Below are 13,411 nucleotides of genomic sequence, written 5' to 3'. Positions count from 1 at the left end.
CGGAGTCTTACTATCAAAATAGCAAAGAAATTTAAGGAGAAGAGTTATGAAAATTGCAGTGGTGCTACCTCGAGCTTGAGTTCAAGTTTGGCCTTCCTCCTATGCAAATACACTGTCCTTTTTTTAATTATTACTTATTGGTATTTCATTCTTGTCGCTCAACTATCATACCTGAGATTCTATAAGATACTGCATGTGGAGTTAGAAGTGGAGTTACAAGGTTGAGTTGTCATGCTTCATGTCGTGTTTTTAGGCAATTTGTGAAGTTGTTGTGTGAATTGTTAAAACTTAATTTGTATAAGTTGTTCTTCCGCCTCTCTCCTCTTTTTTACATATTGGTTTGGGGGTTTTGAAAGCCAACGCTCTCTGGCCAAGTTATTAAGAAAATGGTGGCTTTAGATTGAAAGAGTAAATATTAAACTATTATTATTGTAAGTTTGTCATGTATATTAATGTTCTTTGGTGATTTTGTTTAGCCCAAGTTAAAAGTACATTAACAACTATTTTTGAAAAGAGTTTGCAAGGATATAGAAAGGAATTCAAGCCTTTTAAGGGATATTTGACCATAAAAAATATTTATTTTTTTCGAATTTAGAATTTCATAAATTATTGGTGGTCTAACTAATTAAGTTGATTAATGAGTGACATGAACAAGACTTGATTTAGCATTGTCGCAAATCAACTTTCTTCGTCAAGAGAAATTTCACTGTTGTCGTTTCATTTTTTATCTTAATTTTCTATTTATTTTCTTTTGTCTTATTTATTTTCATTAGTTGTTGAAGTTTGACACTAATTAAAAACTCGTTACACAATAGTCTGAATGTTAAAAAGTAAATTAATAATTCTGACGTTCAACATCTGAAACATTTCAGCCATAGATCTATCCAAGTTTTTATGTGAAATTTAATGAAAAAAATAAGTGAACCGAAGACTCAACGCCTAAAAAGTAGAATGAATCCAATTAGGTTTTTGAAATTGGATAGAATTGTTTGCAACACAAGTTTAATTAGGTTATTCCAGTCTATTAAGGAATCTACTGTTAGCACTGAATTATCGGATCATTTGCCTATAACGGTAAAATTAAAATATGAGAACTCAGTGAATATTTTTCATTTCTTTGTACATTTTTTGGTTTACATATTCCACAACAACAGATTCAGTGTATTCGCACAAAGTGGGATCTGGGGAGGGTAAAATGTATGCAGTCCATACCGCTACCTCCGAAGAAGTAGAGAGGTTGTTTCCGATAGACCCCTGACTCAAGATAAAGAATAGTAAATAAGGTCGTAATGAAACATGTAACAGGATGGATGAAATAATAGAAATAAGAAATAAGACACCCACAGTAATACCATACACTCACAAACCAAAGACACCCACCACATCCAAATTCTCCTAACTAGCTGCTCCTACCGATGGACACAATCTTAGTATTACTAATCCGGGTACACTAAAGCTCTCCTAGCTACTTGTTATGACTAATCCACACACACTAGCCTTCTACCCTTATCTGCAAAGTCCAGACCTTCCTATTTAGGGTCATGTCCTCAGTAAGCTATAATTATTCCATGTCATGTCTACTCATCTCTCTCCGGTATTTTTCGGCCTACCTCTACCCTCCTCCTACCTCTACCCTACTGAAACCATCCAAAGCTAGCCTCTTATCTCTCTCCAATATTTTTTCGGTCTACCTTTACCCTTGTGAAACCAACCAAAGCTAGCCTCTCACACCTACGGACTGGGGCATCTGTTTTCTCCTCATCACATGCCCAAACCATCCTAACCTCACTTCACGCATCTCGTCCTCCACCAAAGCCACTTTCACCTTCTCCCGGATAATCTCATTCCTAAATCTACCCCCTCTAGTAATTCCACATATCCAACGTAACATTCTCATTTTCGCCACCTTTTTGAATGTGGGAGTTCTTGACTGGACAACACTCCACTTCATACAATATGACCGAATAGACTGCCACTCTGTAGAATTTGTCTTTAAGCTTAGGGACACCTTCTTATCACACAATATGCCTGAGGCGAGCCTCCACTTCATCCAACCTGCCCCAATACGTTTAGAGGCATTCTCGTCAATCTCTCCATTCCCCTGAATCATAGACCTAAGATACTTAAAACCATCCTCTTACAAACAACCTAGGAATCCAACCTCACTACCCCTCGTCCTCCTGCCTCAAGTCATTAAACTTGCATTCCATATGCTCCGTCTTAGATCTACTCAACCTGAACTCTTTAGATTCAAGGGTTTGCCTCCAAACCTCCAATTTATCATTCACATCCCTCTCCCCGCGTCTCATCAATCAGAATTACATCATCTACAAATAGCATACACCAAGGCACCTCACCTAGAATACTCCGCGTCAACACATCTATCACCAACGCAAATAAGAACGGACTAAGAATCGATCCTTGATGCAATCCTGTCTTTTTAGGAAAATGTTCTGAGTTTCCTCCCGCCGTCCTCACCCGAGTCTTCACTCCATTATACATGTCCTTAATAGATTTAATGTACGCCACCAGGACCCCTCTCACCTCCAAGCATCTCTGAAGAGCCTCCCAAGGACTTTGTCATACGTCTTCCTCAGGTCGATGAACACCATGTGTAAGTCCCTCTTCCTTTCCCTATACTGCTCCACCAATATCCTCACCAGGTGAATTGCCTCTGTCGTCGAGCAATTGGGTATAAATCCAAACTGATTCTCCGAAATAGACACGATATTAATATAAATTTTCTCCTATCTAGGGTGAATATTTCTCATTTTCCTAAATCTGCAATTTACTCTATTTTTGTTTGTTGATTTAGTGTTTCGCCGAACTTCGCCGGATAACTCTCTCGTAGTTCTTATCCCTTATTTATGTCTTACTCCAAATGTCCACTGGCTTCGATCTCAGGCATCCAGCCCTAACCAAAGAGCCTGTTACCATGTTGAGCCCTGAAATGATAACATTCCTGTGTGGACTGCCTTTTCTTTTTATTAACTTAAATCTGTTTTTTATAAATCTGGATATTTCTTGTTGGCTTTACATTATTAGCCTATGTTTTTAATTATTGGTCTACGCTTAGCTTTAGCCATTTGATTCTATGTGATACTAGTAGAGTCCATTTGTTGCTAGATGCTGCAGTTTAAGTCTCATTTGCCACCAAGTAATTGTTTCAAACTTCTTCTTTGTTAAAGAAAGACACTTGTTTAACCTTCTTATGCAATCAATCTTGAACTTGGAAATTTGGTTAGCCATTTATTAGTATAGAGATTAAAATTTGCATATCCTGCAGATGGACTGTGGATTCTGATATAGTTGAGGGAATTGAATGACATCTTTATTAACTGAATAATAGTCCTAACAATTAAGCCCCATTGCCATCTCAGTCTAGCTTTCCCCTTCTTGTCCTCCACGAAGGTCACTATCAACTCGCCTCAAATATCTTGTTCTTAAAGTAAATATCTCTCCTAGTATGCCCACACATGCATCATCTGAGCATCCTCATCTCGGCTACCTTCATTTTCTGAACATGAGTATTCTTGACTGACCACAACAAAATAGGTCTAACTACCACTTTGTAGAACTTACCTTTACGACTTGGTGACACAATCTTATCACACATAGCCCTATAGGCGAGCCTCCACTTCATCCAGTCTTCCCTTCCTATTTAATTTTTCCATCTACAATCAAAATGGTTATCCAATCTTGTGCTTGCAATCGACACACCCCGACTTCTCTTCTCACCTTTCCAGCTTCATGGAACTTCCTCCCATCCACTTGTGGCCTTCATATGAAACTCTAGATGACTAGTCTTTAGTTCTTTATCAGAAAATCAGAGAAGAAATTTGGTGTCGCTGATTGCATCTACCATCCAATCTTCCGCTGCTTGTTCTAATGGTCTTCCAAAAAGCAACCCATTTGGTACAGCTTCCCACCAAACAAGTTTTTAAAGGTTCTTCCTAATATAAGTGTGTTCGTCTGAAGGAGTGAAAGCAGATTTTTTGTCATCTGGACTGCAGTTTTTTGGTCATCATTTCTTAGTATTATCCAAGTTTTTCACTGACTTGGCCTTTTTAGATATTGATATGACCACAGGACAAAGTATCTATGTATGCAAGTTGGTAACAGGAAACTTGGAGTTGTCCTTGAGTATTTTTTTTTAAAAATGCAATAGAAATATAACTGGATTTTGAGTTGGTAATAAGAAACTTTGTTGAGAATTAGTGCACAGTGCAAAGACTGCAGTGGATTTTTTTAAATTTTTGTTCTCTTTAGATCTTCTGCTAAAACGTAACTGCGTCATACATGGACATTGCCTTAATATTTTAACTACATGTCAACCATCTTCACAACTCAGCGCATTGTTGACTTTGGCGCCCTTCCTTGCCTGTGGAAGTTGCTAAACAAGAACGTCGAGGAAATGGATGTCTGGACGATTATAAGAAGTCTTACTTGGGTATAAAGGTATATCTTCAAGATTTAAAAGGACAGCTAAGTATATTCTGTGTGTTTTAACAGGTTTTGAAAATGTTGATGTGGTTAAATAGATAAATATGAGGGTCAAATAGATGGTGTATTAGTTTAAAGTAGAAAAGGGACATTTGAGTTCTGGAGTTATTTAAAAATAGTTGATGACACTACAACTTGGATCGGTTGTGATGAGTTAGGTGTTCGTTCTCTACTATTTTCTATCAGTAATCGGTCTATCTAGATAAAATTGGAGCCAAGTGAAGAGAAGTTACAATCATTTTCTTTATCTTGAAGAAATTGCTTGTGTCATTTTACACATAGAACAAATATTGTAGATGTTAAAAGCGTTTATTTCGGCCATATTGGCTCGTCTACCTTTCTTCATTCGCTAGTCAACTCAGAGTGGAGAACCAAAATGATGCAAAGAAATTTGAAATCATCTGCAGCTTCATTCCATGAATTGCTTGCGTCATTTTACACATAGAACAAATATTGTAGATGTTAAAAGCGTTTATTTCGGCCATATTGGCTAGGCTACCTTTCTTCATTCGCTAGTCAACTCAGAGTGGAGAACCAAAATGATGCAAAGAAATTTGAAATCATCTGCAGCTTCATTCCATGAAAAAGTTTGCATTTCTTTATGAATTAAAATTTGGTTTATTCGCCACAAGTGCCATATCATTTCTTCCTTTGAGATAGCAATAAATGGTGGTATTTTTCTTCTCTGCCAGCAAGCAGTAAAGTTTTATAATCTGTGAGGAATATTTACCAGATAGTATGCTTGTCTGTATTATGCATTGATGATTTCTTTACCATTTTGTTATACTCCGGATTTCTCAGGATTTTCCTTTTTTTCTCTTTCGGCAATGATGATGATGATTCGAAGCAATTTATACTATCCTTCTACCGACAATTGATTAGAACTATTCTGTATGATACTTGATCTCCACTTATGGAACTATTCGGCAGCTTATACCAATGATATTCCACTTCTGATCTTGTCTTTCTTGTCTCAACATTTCATTCTTTTCGCTGCTTGTTCTTGTCCTTCGCAGGCATCTCAGATAAGGAGCACCAATTCACAGTTTCATGGCTCTGTACGGCATGAAATGGAGGTAATGGACATCTCATGTTGCAAAAGAATGCATAAATAAGTAGAAGATTAAAGACTATCCATTATCTTATGATTGATCTCTTAGAAATGCTTGATGTTATAGCATCGTAAGTTGCAGGAAAAAAAGATGGAAGTAAAAGAAAAGCTTGACAAGTATGAAGAACGGAAGCTGTCGATCTTCTGTTCTGAACTAGGTATACCTGTTTGCGTGGTTAGAGCAAGAAAGGCGAGTTCATATTTGCTGCATGTTAGACCCTTTTTATTTGAATCAAGTAATTCTTCCGAGCTAATTACATATCAAAAAGAAAAAAATACTATATGTATCTTAAGAGTGAAGGCCAATTTGCCTGAGAAAATTGTTATCGTCCTCAACTTTGCACTTCATACTACATGAAGATTTGCATCTCTTTATAATCTTCTTTCCAAGTGTCTTAACTGATTAAGAGTGTCATCAGATGCATCAGGAGGACATGGTACCAAAGTTGATGGACTTTTTTGAAGGTCTTTAAGCTACGACTGTTGGGTTGTGTGCTGAGAAAGAACAGGTTGACTTCTGAATGTGATAAAAGCATCTGTGATGCATCTCTGGTCAAGTGATGCTGACCAGAATCGAGTCAAGTGATGACGAACTATGTGGTGCAATTGGTGAAATTCTAAGAGAAGGTGACATCCCCACAGTGAGTATCGAACTCTAATTAGGTTGATTCTGCTGTGATCATCTGGATGCGTCATACTATTCTCTATAATCCTTTCTGCTACCTTGCTTTTGAGACATTGCATATATGAGTTATCATATATCCACCTGAGTGGTAATATACGTTCCAAATTTTGCATTTCTAAATTTCTAACATGGTATTTGATTTGGGTGCCTGCAGATCGACCTAACTGACATTATGTATGTGTCCTGTATTTTCTTTTCTTCTGTTGCCAATTTAGATCGAGAATCTTGATATACATTCTCCCCGAGGTCGTAGTAGGAAGATAGTTCCAATGGAGAATTCACATCAGGTCTAACCAGTGCAAAGACGATATTTTTCTTTTGCGGGCAAGCCGTTTGGAACAGATCTCAAGCCCAAAGAAAACCATACAAAGATTATGATCATGTTTCAGCATGATCAACCCATGCATCGGAAAGTTCTTTATGACCTGGAATCAAGGGCGGAGCTAGCATATACTCAGGGATGAAATTCATCGGAACCCCATTCAGCAAAAAAATTACACTATGTATGCATGTTTAAAAGCCTGAAATGGTCTGAAGTGTGAGCCTCTTACATGTCTTGCTTCTTTCCAATGTTCCTTTTCTAATTCAGATGCATTTCTCATAAATCGTCCATATCTAATTGGAGCTTCGACTTCTTTACCCCTTTTGTTGTTCTTCCTCTTCATGAGCCTGCTTTAACATTTCCTATGACGTTTGCACACAATCCTCCACATTATCGGTTATCAACTTGCATTATACTAATCAAGATTGGCTTGTATATGAGTATATACATACACACATTGTAGCGCTCATGAAAATTCAACTAAACTTTAATACGTTAAAGCACTTAAAGAATTAAAAACATTGTTTTGCGTGAAAACAACGATGGATAAGGCTTATACATACATAATATATCTAAGATCCACTAATATGTGGTTCCCGGCTGATTTCTAATAATCATTCAATTTAACTAGAAAGGGATAAACTCTAAATAAGTCATGCAATTGAGCCATGTCATGCATGCAGCTAAGTCAGTTTCACTATTAAGAGGACAGATTCTGAAATAATCATCATTCCAAGACACTATCATCATATATGCAAGCGCTTTAGTAAACTGAAACCCAAACATAGTCCTTATATGCATTTTTTTGGGCGTGAAATCTGTTCCAAACCGCTTGCCTGCAGAGGAAAAATACCGTCTTACAGTGATTAGAAACAATGCAACATCTCTTTTAGAATTAAAAACGATCTTGCTACTACAACCTCGTGGAGAATGTAGATCAAGCTTCTCGATCTATGGACTTGACTACCAGAAAATTCTAGCATCTTTATTCTCTTAGTACGGCCAAAACAATAAGAGGAGGAAAAAAATACAGGACACTTACCAAGTCGCTCCATAACGTCAGTAAAATCTACCTGAAACACACACAAACAGACACCACGTGAGAAATTCAAGAATGCAGAATTTGGGATGTATATTACCTACCATTCGGGATATATGATAACTCAAATATGCAGTGGACCACGTGTAGTGTAGCAAAAAGGATCATAGAGAGGAATACATGATTATAGGAAACTCCATGATGAGATCCCGAAAAGATGAAAAGAAACAGAGTAAAACACTACAACAGTCAAGAGTCACAATGGGACCAGGGAAACTAATTAGAGATAATGCTCACTGTGGAGACGCCAACTTCTCTTATAATTTCACCAGCTGCCTCACAGAGTTCGTCGTCACTTAGATTCAATTCTGACATCTTTTCAGCAGATCTCTCAGAAACACCCTTAGCTGTGTCCTCTTCAGGTTCGTCCTCATTGGCATCTTTTTCCTGCACAGATTCTCTTCTGCGCTTCTTCCCTTTACTTGACTAATCATTTGAGCAGAGATGCATCAGTACACTAAAGATATAACAAAAGAAGCACAGATGCTTTTAGCACATTCAGAGGTCAACCTGTTCCTCCTCCTCCTCAGCACGCAACTCAATAGTCGTACCACTAAGACCTTCCAAAAATTCCATCAACTTTGGCACCGCGTCCTTCTGATGCACATGAAAGGAATATTATATACGAGATGCAAATCTTCAAGTAGTATGAAGTGACAAGTTGAGGATCAAAACAATTTTCCCAGACAATTTGGCCTTCCACTCTTGAGATATAGTTTTTTCCTTTTTTGATATGTAATTCACTCGATTAAACCTGAGATTAAAGAACTACTTAGTCAAACAAAGCAAAAGATATGCACTCGTCTTTCTTGCTGTAATCCTGCAAAAAGGTACACTTAGTTGACAACAGAACCCCAACAGCTTGGTCTCGTCATACTTGTAAAGCTTTTCTTGTACTTCCTTTTTTTTCCCCTGCAACTTATGATGATCTAACGTCAAGCATTTATAAAAGCTCAATCATTTAATGAATCTTTTTTTTATTTTTTGAACTTGGTAACTTATGAATGCGATAAATGACCAAGCAAAGAGAAGGTTTATGTTCAAAGTTACCCAGACCACCATCCCAGGAATGAAAGGCAAGATATTGGATAGCCATTTACTTATCTATGCAACCTTTTGCAACATGAGATATTCATTACCTCAATTTCATCTACTTGTAATCATTAATAATAGTAGCCAAACAAAATTTTGTATTTTGCTATGAACTTTTTTCGTTGGAAGTAGTTGAATTATTCAACTACAAATTTTAAAGTTGTCGCTATTTATACCTTGCAAATTTTGTGACAAATTTTACTGTAACTAAATCATAGATTGATTAGAGACAATAAAATGATCATCACTAATTATATATATTATTAGTGACAAAAATTAATGTCATAATTAAATATAAAATTTATGGCTAAAGCTAACAACATTTAACTGCAAAATATAATTTGTCACTGTTGTAACAACATATTTTTATGTTCAAAAATTAATTAGTTTTAAACAAAAAGTTGATTTATCATAAACTAGATAAATTATTAATGACAAAATAACGTGCACTTATAACACATAGTTCGTGACTAATGTTTCTTAATAAAATAACGCTAACTTTTTTTGGCGGAAAACTTTAGAGGACAAAATTGCGCTACGAAAATTTATATTTTGTCAGTAAAAATATATGACCCATGTATTTAACAACGAAAGATAACTTTTGTCCTTAATAGTGAACAATTGGTGACGAATTTTATATCGTAGCTAAAAAATTTATAGCTAAATATCACATTTATTGTAGTAGAGAAACTCCTAGACCAAAAACCATGAGCTACTATTTTTTTTTTTTTTTTGGTTTCCCAAGATATTCCCACAGCCAGCAACTGTGAGACTAATCCTCCGTTCTTTGGTCAACGCATTTTGCGGTAGGAAACTGGCCACAAAATTTGCTCCATTCACCAGAGGCGGGGATCGAACCCCCGATCTCTTGCTTAAGTGACATAGCGCTGAACCACTATACCAACTCTGGTGGTTATGAGCTACTAATTGGGAACACGAGTAAATGATAAGTTCCTCAAGTTTGTTCAAACTTCATAAACTTTTTCTTGAAGTTTGAACTGACGTACAGACATCTATGGAGCATAACAAGTAACCTCACTTTTTCAAGCTTCACGAATTTTGCAAACATTGGCTGTATTTGAACAAGCGATCCTAAAAATAGTTCTATTTCAAATTTCACCCTAAAAAATGTTGGGTGTGCGGACAATAAAAGTTCCGCATAATTATATATATAAGGTGTAAGATTTTCTAATTCTATGAGACTATGGAGAAAAATCGAGCGAATTTGGCCAAGTGAATAATATAACGGGGAAAGGACAGACAACACTTCGAATTAAACTATTTTCATGAAAATGGTCATGAAATTTAAATTCCACTTTCTAGCCATTTCAATTTACTGGCTTGTTTTATACCGTTTCTACACACCTTTATACAGTTTCTATACAGATCTTATACATATAAATATTTTATATGAAAATTATACAGTTTTGACACACAATTTATATAATAACTGTACATTTTTTTTTACACGTTTTATCCAACAATTATATAATTTTCATACATTTTCTATTTTTTATATACATATCTTATATATACACATATTTGATAGAACTATAGAATTTCTATACATATATCTTATATAGATACAAATTCTATTTAACAATTATATCGTTTTTATATAATTTAATTATTATTTCTAAACAATAAAAAAAAACAGAATATTTGATCAGTTAAAAAAATTATAACAAAAAAATTGAAGTATTTTTAAAAGGGACGAATTGCCTAAGTTAAATACTGTATCAGTATTGTATATGAATTGTATATGAACTATGTAGACCAAAATGACCCAAATTAGGAAATAACTATAAAGCGGAAATAGTATATCCGACTGACTTCTTTTTGAAAAGTTCAAATTTGGACTATTTATTTTAAAAAGTATTGTAAAGTGTTCTTTTTCCTAAGACAACACCACGTTGGAGTATCTTTGGATTGAACCCAACAAAAATACTATAAGATCGGTATGGGATCATTTTTTGTTTTGGGAAAATTTCAGAAATAGCAACTCTGTAGTCTTAATTATAACTTTTATAGCTACAGTTTTATAATTACGAAAAATAGCAAATTGTATTTGTATTTAAGTAAAATGTTGCTATATAAATACATATACAAATATATATGTATTACTCATAAATACATATGCACAACTGAAAAATATATATTTTTCTATTACTATGAAGTGGATAAAATATTATTATTTTTGCTATAAATTGCAATTTTAAAAAAGTATTACTATTTATTGTAATTATAGTGTTAAGAATACTAGTTTTTGTAATTTTTCGTTTTTTTTTTTCTATTCAAAACTGATTATCTTACTTCCCCCGGCCCACATATTTCTGTCCATGAGTTGCCCTTTAATATTAATTATTATTCTACTCTTATCTGAAAGCTAAGAAGTTTGTCCATCTAGACACATGCAAATGGAAATTTAAGATTTTCTTTCTTTTTGTGTTAGCATTATTTTTTTACTTATGTCTTTTGAAAAGAGAGCAGGTCATGTCTTTAGTATTATATGCTTATCTTTCTTCATTTGGTGAACTCCTGTTTTCTTTGTCTGCCATACTTGTTAAACCCATTGCTTCTGTCTTAATTAGCACCAGATCAGTATGATCTGATAATATTGCATGATCGTTACTAGAGTGAAGGCATTCGAACTCGGTAGCTTTGATTGATCATACGTTGTATATATGTTAAAAGCCGCTTATAAAATATGTTGTTGCAGAATTCTGAATTTGAACTCACAATTTGAGTTTGAATGTTTTAATTTTATTCCTTAATATATATATATATATATATACACGATTCCTTAGTTTTAAAAACATGATTTCTTAGTTCCAACATATTCCAAACTTAACAGATATGTTGGAAAATATTTGAAAAATCCATAATCAAATGTCTAAGTAGAATACGTAATGGCATTAAATAAAGTAATCGCAGAATACGAACAAACGTGCAGGTGTTTTCATAGGTGGCTCAAGGGTAAAACTGGTAAAACGTTTATTGTAGGCCCCCAAAAAATTAATATTAATTTTACTATTTTAATTTCACTTAAAATAATATTAAAGATTGTAAAAGATAAAAAGATACAAAGTTTATTTCTTTTAGAAAAAAAGAAGAACTATCTATGTTTTCATCAAAAATATTTTAAAATTTTCAATAAAAAAATTCAGATCTTCATATTAATAAATAAATTTTTTATAACAATATTCAAGGCAATATATTCCAAATAAATGATTAATATCTTATTAACTAAAATTTAGTTTCCGGCCACTCGGCCTGTTGGGATTTTCTAATTTAGGTGAATATTTTTTTTTAGTGTACATAATATTTTTTTAGTGTACAAAATATATTTTCTTAGTAGAGATTATTTTTCTTTTTTGGGTATATGTAATATTTTATTTTCTTTAATAATTAAGGTTTAGGGTTTAACCACTTGTATAAGAGGTGTTCTGTACAGTTATTATCAATTCAAGAATACACAAAGTAATTCTTTCACATATTGTCTTATTTCTTTACTTATCTTTACATGGTATCAAGAGCAGTGTTATTTTTTTTCATATAATTGTTCTTGGATTTTTTTTCTCCTTTTCATTCAGTATTCATATTTCTGTGTTTTTTTTCCTCTTTCATTTAGTATTCATATTCTCTTTTCTCTTATTAACTAAAATGAGTGAAGTTCAAAATCTTTCAATCCAAACTACTGAAAAAAGTGATGACATTCCTGCAATTAATGCAGTTGATTCGTCACATGCTTACTCCATACAGCCTTCTGATTATCCCGGCATGAACCTTGTCTCCACCATTTTTGATGGAAGGAGTTATGGTGGCTGGAGAAGGACAGTTATGATTGCACTTTCAGCCAAGAACAAACTAAGATTCATTGATGGATCTCTAGCTGTTCCTACTGATACAAATCTTCAGACAACCTGAGCAAGATGTAATAATATGATCTTGTCTTGGCTCTTGAATTTCCTATCAAAGGAAATTGCTGAATCTGTCCTATATTTCAAAAGTGCCAAAATTTTATAGTCCGATCTAGAAGATAGATTTGGCCAGGTCAATGGAGAAAAATTATTTCAATTACAAAAGAATTTAAATGTGTAGTTCAAGGAAATTCAAGTATTTCTACTTATTTCACTAATACGAAAAGTCTATGGGATGAATTAGATGCTCTTAACATCTTTTCTGTTTGTAGTTGTGAGTGTGAATATGGTGCAAAAGAAAAGGGAGAAAAAACCCATCAAGATGAGAGGCTGCTCCAATTTCTAATGGATCTAAATGACTCCTTCATAGGGGTTAGAAGTAATATTCTATTGTCTTTCTCTCTCCCTAATATTGGTCAGGCATATTCCCTTATGATTCAAGATGAAAAACAGAGAAAAATTCATGCTACTTCTGCTTATCCAGGAGAATCAACTTCTTTTCTAGTTGGTAATGGAGGTGGAAGAAAATTTGATGAGTATAAGACTCAACAAGACAATCTCATTAAGAAAAATAACTTGACATATAACTATTACAAAAAAGTAGGTCACACTATTGATCAGTGTTACAAAATTCATGGATTTCCATTCACCAAGATCAAAAGATACCAAAAAGAAGCTG

General features: G+C 34.3%; 1 long non-coding RNA gene across 1 annotated transcript; it reads left to right on the top strand.

Annotated features, from left to right (window-relative positions):
- Positions 1–2,505: 2,505 nt before the first annotated feature.
- Positions 2,506–6,904, top strand: LOC124900101. The gene is made up of 5 exons (XR_007057831.1): positions 2,506–4,458; positions 5,520–5,579; positions 5,697–5,772; positions 6,034–6,255; positions 6,515–6,904. It is a non-coding gene; the product is annotated as an uncharacterized LOC124900101 (long non-coding RNA).
- Positions 6,905–13,411: the final 6,507 nt, after the last annotated feature.

This window comes from Capsicum annuum, chromosome 7, assembly GCF_002878395.1.
Source record: "Capsicum annuum cultivar UCD-10X-F1 chromosome 7, UCD10Xv1.1, whole genome shotgun sequence".
Lineage (NCBI taxonomy): Eukaryota > Viridiplantae > Streptophyta > Magnoliopsida > Solanales > Solanaceae > Capsicum > Capsicum annuum.
Note: the sequence above shows the minus strand (reverse complement) of the source record. Positions and strands in the feature narration are given on the sequence as shown.